We start from the raw sequence: 10,000 nt of genomic DNA on the forward strand, positions 1-10,000 counted from the left end.
GCCGCCCCGGCAGACGCGGTTTTCGCGCCGCCCCGGCTGACGCGGTTTTTGCCGCCCCGGCTGACGCAGTTCGGACTTAGCACTTTTCGGCTGTGCCTGGCTGGCGGCCCACTCACTCGATCGCCATGTCTGTTTGCCACAGTTTTCCCGGTGGTGCCGCACCCGGGCTCGCCCCGGCTGACGCAGTTTTCGCGCCGCCCCGGCTGACGCGGTTTCGTGCCGCCCCGGCAGACGCGGTTTTCGCGCCGCCCCGGCTGACGCGGTTTCGTGCCGCCCCGGCAGACGCGGTTTTTTGCCGCCCCAGCTGACGCAGTTCGGACTTAGCACTTTTTGGCTGAGCCTTGCTGGCGGCCCACTCACTCGATCGCCATGTCTGTTTGCCACAGTTTTCCCGGTGGTGCCGCACCCGGGCTCGCCCCGGCAGACGCGTTTTTTTTTTCTTTCGCCCCGGCTGACGCAGTTTTCGCGCCGCCCCGGCAGACGCGGTTTTCGCGCCGCCCCGGCAGACGCGGTTTTTTGCGCCGCCCCGGCTGACGCGGTTTTTTGCCGCCCCGGCTGACGCAGTTCGGACTTGGCACTTTTTGGCTGAGCCTGGCTGGCGGCCCACTCACTCGATCGCCATGTCTGTTTGCCACAGTTTTCCCGGTGGTGCCGCACCCGGGCTCGCCCCGGCTGACGCAGTTTTCGCGCCGCCCCGGCTGACGCGGTTTCGTGCCGCCCCGGCAGACGCGGTTTTTTGCGCCGCCCCGGCTGACGCGGTTTTTTGCCGCCCCGGCTGACACGGTTCGGACTTTGCACTTTTCGGCTGTGCCTGGCTGGCGGCCCACTCACTCGATCGCCATGTCTGTTTGCCACAGTTTTCCCGGTGGTGCCGCACCCGGGCTCGCCCCGGCAGACGCGTTTTTTTTTTTTCTTTCGCCCCGGCTGACGCAGTTTTCGCGCCGCCCCGGCTGACGCGGTTTCGTGCCGCCCCGGCAGACGCGGTTTTTTGCGCCGCCCCGGCTGACGTGGTTTTTGCCGCCCCGGCTGACGCAGTTCGGACTTTGCACTTTTTGGCTGAGCCTGGCTGGCGGCCCACTCACTCGATCGCCATGTCTGTTTGCCACAGTTTTCCCGGTGGTGCCGCACCCGGGCTCGCCCCGGCAGACGCGTTTTTTTTTTTCCTTCGCCCCGGCAGACGTGGTTCCCCCCCCCCCCTCCGTCTTTCTTTTTGTTTTTTTTTTTCGCCGCGGCTGAAGTGGATTTTTCGGTGCCTCGACGCCCCGGTAGTCGCGGTTTTTCCGTTTCCGCACGGCCCCGGCTGACGCTGCTCGGTCACAGTCGCCTTTTGTGGTGATTGCAGACTTCTTGAGCGCGGGTGTTTTTTTTTTTTTGTTGTTGTTGTTGTTTTATTACGCATTCGCTCCAGCAGACGCTGTTTAGACTTTTTGTTTCCTCTTTTATCCTGCGACGAGGTGACGAGGTTTATTCGGTGCCCCGCCGCCCCGGCTGAAGTGATTTTTCCTGTCCCGTGCCGCCCCGGCTGACGCGGTTGGGACTTCGCGTTTGTTCGGCCGCCACGGGTTTTGGCGCACTCGCTCGGTTGCTTGTTGTTGCCACTTGTTGCGAACCCAGGTTTCTTGAGCGAGCGCGGGCGTTTTTTCTTCCTTTCTTTCTTTGTTCTATGTGTTAGCGAATCGGCCTTTAATATCACACGAGGACTCACAACCAACAATTTTCAGTTTGAAGTGTAAAAAATCTGCAGGTGTTGACGTAACTGACTTGCCCCGTACCCTTGAGTACATCCATGAAGTTCTCGTAGTACTACTAAATCGCATTATTCCAAGTGGAGAAATTCCCATAAACTTGCAAACCTCTACACGAAAATCGGTGCGCGTGATAAAGTTGAAAATTATCGTCCGATATCAAATGTGCCTTCTATAACACAAATTCTAGGAAAAAAAAAAAAAAAAACACTTGTTCGCCGTTTTCTGCGCCGTGACTGGCAGCACTCCGGCGAAGCGAAACGGGGTCGATTCGAGCACGATATCGGCGTCTTTCGACGTGCTCGCCGGCGACCGTCGCACGAGTACGTCGCACGAGCGCGTCTGCCGGGGCGCCGTTTGCGAAGCCGACGCAAAAGTGGGAACCGCCGCTCGGATGATCGCCGCTTTCGGCAGAGTGAGTGTTGGCACTCCGGGGAAGCGAAACAGCGTGAATGCGCCCACGAAATCGGCGTATTTTGAAGTGCCCGCCGGCGACCGTCGCACGAGTACGGTAAACCGCGTCAGCCGGGGCGTAGTTCGGGACGCCGACGAAAAAGTGGGAAGCGCAACTCGGATCTTCGCCGTTTTTGCAGGAGTGAGTGGCGGCCCTCCTGCGAGACCAAGAAGCATCGATTCGTGCACGAATTCGGCGCCTTTCGACGTGATCGCCGGCGACCGTCGCTCGAGTAGGGCAAACCGCGTCTGCCGGGGCGGGCTTCGGGACGCCGATGCGAAAGTGGGAAACGCTGCTCGGATGTTCGCCGTTTTTGGCCGAGTGAGTGCTGGCACACGGGCGAAGCCAAACGGGGCCGATTACGGCACGATATCGGCGTCTTTCGACGTGCCCGCCGGCGACCGTCGCACGAGTACGGTAAACCGCGTCAGCCCGGGCGGAGTTCGGGACGCCGATGCGAAAGTGGAGAACGCCGCTCGGATCTTCGCCGTTTTTGGAGGAGTGAGTGGCGGCACTCCGGAGAAGCCAAGGAGCGCCAATTAGCGCACGATATCGGCGTCTTTCGACGCGCTCGCCGGCGACCGTCGCACGAGTAGGGCAAACCGCGTCTGCCGGGGCGGGGTTTACGACGCCGACGCAAAAGTGGGAACCGCCGCTCGGATGTTGGCCGTTTTTGGCAGAGTGAGTGCTGGCACTCCGGCGACGCGAAAGAGCGCGAATGCGCCCACGAAAGTGGCGTATTTGGACGTGCGTGACGGCGACCGCTGCAGGAGTACGAAAAACCACGTCAGCCGGGGCGAGCGACACACGGCGGTCTGGGTGCTTATCGCTGCTATTATAGGGGCACCCCGGCAGACGCAGAAAAAAAAAAAAAATTTTCGACCTTCTTTTTTGCTGGTCGAGCTCGGGTAACCCAGGTCGCAATGGGAGCCGCGCACGAAAGCGGCGTCGCGAGACGCGTTCGCGGTCGCTAGTCGCACGAGCTCGGCAACCGCGTCAGCCGGCGCGGAGTTCGGGATGCCGACGGCTAAGTGGGTACCGCTGCTCGGATGTTCGCCGTTTTTGGCCGAGTGAGTGCTGGCACTCCGGTGAAGCCAAGGAGCGCCAATTCGTGCACGATATCGGCGTCTTTCGACGTGCCCGCCGGCCACCGCCGCACGAGTACGGCAAACCGCGTCTGCCGGGGCGGGGTTCGCGACGCGTACGCAATAGTGGGAACCGTCGCTCGGATGTTCGTCGTCTTTGGCCGAGCGAGTGCTGGCACTCCGGCGAAGCGAAACGGGGCCGATTCGGGCACGATATCGGCGTATTTCGACGTGCTCGCCGGCGACCGTCGCACGAGTACGGCAAAGCGCGTCTGCCGGGGCGAGGTTTGCGACGCCGACGAAAAAGTGGGAAGCGCCGCTCGGATCTTCGCCGTTTTTGCAGGAGTGAGTGGCGGCCCTCCTGCGAGACCAAGAAGCATCGACTCGCGCACGATATCGGTGTCTTTCGACGTGCCCGCCGGCCACCGCCGCACGAGTACGGCAAACCGCGTATGCCGGGGCGGGGTTGGCGACGCCGACGCAAAAGTGGGAACCGCCACTAGGATGTTCGCCGTTTTTGGCAGAGTGAGTGCTGGCACTCCGGCGAAGCGAAAGAGCGCGAATGCGCCCACGAAAGTGGCGTGTTTGGACGTGCTTGACGACGACCACCGCAGGAAAACGAAAAACCACGTCAGCCGGGGCGAGCGACCCATGGCGGTCTGGGTGCTTATCGCTGCTATTATAGGGGCACCCCGGCAGACGCAAAAAAAAAAAAAAATTTTTTTTCGACATTCTTTTTTGCTCGTCGACCTCGGGTGACCCAGGTCGCAGTGGGAGCCGCGCACGAAAGCGGCGTCGCGAGACGGCTTCGCGGTCGCTAGTCGCACGAGCTCGGCAACCGCGTCTGCCGGGGCGGAGTTCGGGACGCCGACGGCTAAGTGGGAACCGCCGCTCGGATGTTCGCCGTTTGTGGCCGAGTGAGTGCTGGCACTCCGGCGAAGCCAAACGGGGCCGATTCCGGCACGATATCGGCGTCTTTCTACGTGCTCGCCGGCGACCGTCGCACGAGTACGGCAAAGTGCGTCTGCCGGGGCGGGGTTTGCGACGCGTACGCAATAGTGAGAACCGTCGCTCGGATGTTCGTCGTTTTCGCCGAGCCAGTGCTGGCAATCCGGCGAAGCCGAACGGAGCCGATTCGGGCACGATATCGGCGTCTTTCCACGTGCTCGCCGGCGACCGTCGCACGAGTACGGTAAACCGCGTCAGCCGGGGCGGAGTTCGGGACGCCGATGCGAAAGTGGGAAGCGCCGCTCGGATCTTCGCCGTTTTTGGAGGAGTCAGTGGCGGCACTCCGGTGAAGCCAAGGTGCGCCAATTCGCGCACGATATCGGCGTCTTTCGACGTGCCCGCCGGCCACCGTCGCACGAGTACGGCAAACCTCGTCTGCCGGGGCGGGGTTTGCGACGCCGACGCAAAAGTGGGAACCGCCGCTCGGATGTTCGCCGTTTTTGGCAGAGTGAGTGCTGGCACTCCGGCGAAGCGAAAGAGCGCGAATGCGCCCACGAAAGTGGCGTGTTTGGACGTGCTTGACGACGACCACCGCAGGAAAACGAAAAACCACGTCAGCCGGGGCGAGCGACCCATGGCGGTCTGGGTGCTTATCGCTGCTATTATAGGGGCACCCCGGCAGACGCAAAAAAAAAAAAAATTTTTTTCGACATTCTTTTTTGCTCGTCGACCTCGGGTGACCCAGGTCGCAGTGGGAGCCGCGCACGAAAGCGGCGTCGCGAGACGGCTTCGCGGTCGCTAGTCGCACGAGCTCGGCAACCGCGTCTGCCGGGGCGGAGTTCGGGACGCCGACGGCTAAGTGGGAACCGCCGCTCGGATGTTCGCCGTTTGTGGCCGAGTGAGTGCTGGCACTCCGGCGAAGCCAAACGGGGCCGATTCCGGCACGATATCGGCGTCTTTCTACGTGCTCGCCGGCGACCGTCGCACGAGTACGGCAAAGTGCGTCTGCCGGGGCGGGGTTTGCGACGCGTACGCAATAGTGAGAACCGTCGCTCGGATGTTCGTCGTCTTTCGCCGAGCCAGTGCTGGCACTCCGGCGAAGCCGAACGGAGCCGATTCGGGCACGATATCGGCGTCTTTCCACGTGCTCGCCGGCGACCGTCGCACGAGTACGGTAAACCGCGTCAGCCGGGGCGGAGTTCGGGACGCCGATGCGAAAGTGGGAAGCGCCGCTCGGATCTTCGCCGTTTTTGGAGGAGTCAGTGGCGGCACTCCGGTGAAGCCAAGGTGCGCCAATTCGCGCACGATATCGGCGTCTTTCGACGTGCCCGCCGGCCACCGTCGCACGAGTACGGCAAACCTCGTCTGCCGGGGCGGGGTTTGCGACGCCGACGCAAAAGTGGGAACCGCCGCTCGGATGTTCGCCGTTTTTGGCAGAGTGAGTGCTGGCACTCCGGCGAAGCGAAAGAGCGTGAATGCGCCCACGAAAGTAGCGTATTTGGACGTGCTTGACGGCGACCGCCGCAGGAGTACGAAAAACCACGTCAGCCGGGGCGAGCGACCCACGGCGGTCTGGGTGCTTATCGCTGCTATTATAGGGGCACCCCGGCAGACGCAGAAAGAAAAAAAAAAATGGGGACATGGCGTGCGTCACCGTGCGGCTTCGCAGCGTTGCCGAAGTCGCCGAGCCCTTCGACTGAGCCGAACGGCGGACAGGGAACGTTGGTCGGCCGTTCTAACCTGTCGGTGCCACGCCGAGACGTCGTTAAGGAAAACCGCGTCGTGGGCCTCTACGACGCCGTCGAGTCGTTGTACGTTTGGTGTCCAGCGTGTCGGCGGCGAGTAGCGGACACGTCGTTCACGACTTCGGTCTTTCGCAGTCGACGCGAACTTGCGGAGAGTCGTGGTGCCTCACGTTTTCGGCAGAAACCGCGGCGGAATTTTCCCGTGCGTGCGCGCACGACCTCGGTGCTGTGCCGTCAGCGTAGTGTTGCACAAACTCGTGGCCTACCCAAGGTGCGGTACGTTTGCGGCCGTATCCTCGGTGGGAATTTCGTGAGTAGGGTCGCAAATTCTACGACCTCGGCGGGTTTGAGAGCGACGTAGACTTGTGGCACGCTCAACATGCCACACGTTTCGGGGCACACCCGCGGTGAAATTTTCTCGAGTACGCTCGTATTAGGGCCCAAGGAGGTCTGGGTACTTATCGCTGCTATTATGTGGGGGTTCTCGTGAGCGGCGTACGCGAAAGCGACCGGGTGTCTGATATGCGGCGGGCTTCGGCCTCGTCAAGCGTGTCCTCGGGTCTGCTCCAGGGGAATCCACGGCAGTCGTCTGCAGCCTCATCCGCTTGATGCGTTAGGGGCTGGTTGTCGGACGGTGCCGTTTTACCACGATATCGAGGTGTGTTCCGTGTCGTCCTCGGGCGATTCAGATGCGAAAGCGCCGAAGACGCGGGCGTGACCCGTCGTCTGGCGGCTTTGCAGTCTCGGCTCCGTTGCTAGTTCCGGCCGGTCCACCGACAGTGCAGCGGGCTTGGGCAACCCGCACGGCGCGACCGAGTCGATGCAACGAAAAAGAGCGAGCATGAACGTGCTTCTTGCCGCACGGCTCCCACTCGTCTTTCGGGAAGGTTGTGCCGTAGCGAGCTCGAACGCCGTCATCTCGGAGTGCAAAATAAGCGTGTTGGGGCGCCTGAATGTGGCCTCCGCCGCACACAGACTGCGTCCGGCCCGCCGAGGGCGAGGACGGACGCGCAGTCGAACGATTACCTGGTTGATCCTGCCAGTAATCATATGCTTGTCTCAAAGATTAAGCCATGCATGTCTAAGTACATGCCGAAATAAGGCGAAACCGCGAATGGCTCATTAAATCAGTTATGGTTCCTTAGATCGTTTCTTCCTACTTGGATAACTGTGGCAATTCTAGAGCTAATACATGCAGTGAGCCTGGAGCCCTTTGGGTAACGGGTGCTTTTATTAGACCAAGATCGATCGGGTTTCGGCCCGTATTGTGTGGTGACTCTGGATAACTTTGTGCTGATCGCATGGCCACGAGCCGGCGACGTTTCTTTCAAGTGTCTGCCTTATCAACTTTCGATGGTAGGTTACTTGCTTACCATGGTTGTTACGGGTAACGGAGAATCAGGGTTCGATTCCGGAGAGGGAGCCTGAGAAACGGCTACCACATCCAAGGAAGGCAGCAGGCGCGCAAATTACCCACTCCCGGCACGGGGAGGTAGTGACGAAAAATAACAATACGGGACTCTTTTGAGGCCCCGTAATTGAAATGAGTACACTCTAAATCCTTTAACGAGGATCAATTGGAGGGCAAGTCTGGTGCCAGCAGCCGCGGTAATTCCAGCTCCAATAGCGTATACTAAAGCTGCTGCGGTTAAAAAGCTCGTAGTTGGATCTCAGTTCCAGACGAGTAGTGCATCTACCCGATGCGACGGCTCGGACTGAACATCATGCCGGTTCTTTCTTGGTGCACTTCATTGTGTGCCTCGAGATGGCCGGTGCTTTTACTTTGAAAAAATTAGAGTGCTCAACGCAGGCGAGTCGCCTGAATAAACTTGCATGGAATAATAGAACAAGACCTCGTTTCTGTTCTGTTGGTTTTTGGAATACGAGGTAATGATTAAGAGGGACGGACGGGGGCATTCGTATTGCGGCGCTAGAGGTGAAATTCTTGGACCGTCGCAAGACGAACTACTGCGAAAGCATTTGCCAAGAATGTTTTCATTGATCAAGAACGAAAGTCAGAGGTTCGAAGGCGATCAGATACCGCCCTAGTTCTGACCATAAACGATGCCAACCAGCGATCCGCCTGAGTTACTCAAATGACTCGGCGGGCAGCTTCCGGGAAACCAAAGTATTTGGGTTCCGGGGGAAGTATGGTTGCAAAGCTGAAACTTAAAGGAATTGACGGAAGGGCACCACCAGGAGTGGAGCCTGCGGCTTAATTTGACTCAACACGGGAAAACTTACCCGGCCCGGACACTGGGAGGATTGACAGATTGAGAGCTCTTTCTTGATTCGGTGGATGGTGGTGCATGGCCGTTCTTAGTTGGTGGAGCGATTTGTCTGGTTAATTCCGATAACGAACGAGACTCTAGCCTATTAAATAGGTGCGGGGTTCCCAGCACCTTACAACCTTCTTAGAGGGACAAGCGGCTCCTAGCCGCACGAAACAGAGCAATAACAGGTCTGTGATGCCCTTAGATGTCCGGGGCCGCACGCGCGCTACACTGAAGGAAGCAGCGTGTCTTTATCCCTGTCTGAAAAGACTGGGTAACCCGTGGAACTTCTTTCGTGATTGGGATAGGGGCTTGCAATTGTTCCCCTTGAACGAGGAATTCCCAGTAAGCGCGAGTCATAAGCTCGCGTTGATTACGTCCCTGCCCTTTGTACACACCGCCCGTCGCTACTACCGATTGAATGATTTAGTGAGGTCTTCGGACCGATGTCCGGCGCGGCCTTTCGGTTGCGCCGGTCTGTTGGAAAGATGACCAAACTTGATCATTTAGAGGAAGTAAAAGTCGTAACAAGGTTTCCGTAGGTGAACCTGCGGAAGGATCATTAACGGATTGTGAAGGGTGAGCGCCTCAGCTGCGTCTGCGCCCGACACTTTCTGCCGCTGACCCCGTTTGGACGCGGGGTCGGCTTTTCCCCACGGGGCTGCCTGAATGTGGAGCGGCACCCCGTGACAAATTGTTGCGCCCAGCGGACGCCAACACCGCGACCTTGGACGGTCGGCCAGGTGGCGGACGCGGGTACAAACGGCGCAACGCACTCATAGGTCGGCTTTCGACCCGCCACTGCACCGTGGCTCGAAGCGCTCGAAATGCGCGACCCGACCGCTGCGGGACCGCCTAGTACTGTAAACAGGAGCGGCGGAGCGCGAACGGCGAGTCGTGGTTACGTCGGTAGAAGGCGAGGCTGCGCGTTCCCGAAACGCCAGCCGAGTGCCCTCCCGACCGTTCGAGCGTGCAAGAACGAGACCCGACAATCGCGCGGCGACTGCCAAGTACGAGAGGAACGGCACAAGCGTCGGCGGTCGGTCAAGGAACTGGCGATGTGACGGGTCCGCTGTGCACCAGTGCATACCGTCCCGCCGTCCGCGGCAAGCGCCTCCGCGTCCTCGGGTGACGGAGGCTGCCGGTCGGTTCTTGCAGGCGAGGGATCTCGCTGGCACCGGTTCGCGTTGACGCGCGGCCGGTCATGGCACGGCGATGCGACGGCCGAGGTGCGCAGTACTCGATGGAGGAACCGCACGCTCCGATGACCGTCCCGCCCTCCGCGGCGTATGCGTACCGACCGTAATGGTTGCAGCAGCGCCGGCCGGCTTTTGAATTCGCCACACGAAACACGGTGCGAGATCGCGGTTAGGGGAGCGTCGACGTTGCCAGGCGTTTTGCTTGCTGCCGAGGGAAAGGCGGCACGGCCACGTCGCGCTCGTCGCGATTAGCGGGTCTGCGCGCTTTGGGAAGGTGCCGCAACGACTTGCCGAAAGAGGAAGCACGGAAGAACGAGGGACTTGGACGTCCCGACAATTGAACGCACTTGCGGCCAGGCCCTTGCTGGCTTCGTTCTTCCGCCTCGAGTAGGCTCGTACGCGGCTCCGGCGCCGAAAGTGGTCCTTGGCACCGACTTCGGTGGACGTGGGAAGTGCCGCGCAAGTACGGCGCGCCTGGCTCCACCTGTTGGCTAAAGTAGGCAGCCGGATCGGCATTTTGGTGTGCGGTGGCAAACCGTGGATGCGAAAAA

At 60.3% G+C, this 10,000-nt stretch overlaps 1 non-coding gene across 1 annotated transcript; it reads left to right on the forward strand.

Moving 5' to 3' along the window:
* The first annotated feature begins 7,000 nt into the window (after positions 1–7,000).
* LOC142791790 (small subunit ribosomal RNA) lies at positions 7,001–8,815 on the forward strand. The gene has a single exon (XR_012890418.1). It is a non-coding gene; the product is annotated as a small subunit ribosomal RNA (ribosomal RNA).
* Positions 8,816–10,000: the final 1,185 nt, after the last annotated feature.

The sequence above is a fragment of the Rhipicephalus microplus genome, unplaced genomic scaffold (genome assembly GCF_043290135.1).
Source record: "Rhipicephalus microplus isolate Deutch F79 unplaced genomic scaffold, USDA_Rmic scaffold_188, whole genome shotgun sequence".
NCBI lineage: Eukaryota > Metazoa > Arthropoda > Arachnida > Ixodida > Ixodidae > Rhipicephalus > Rhipicephalus microplus.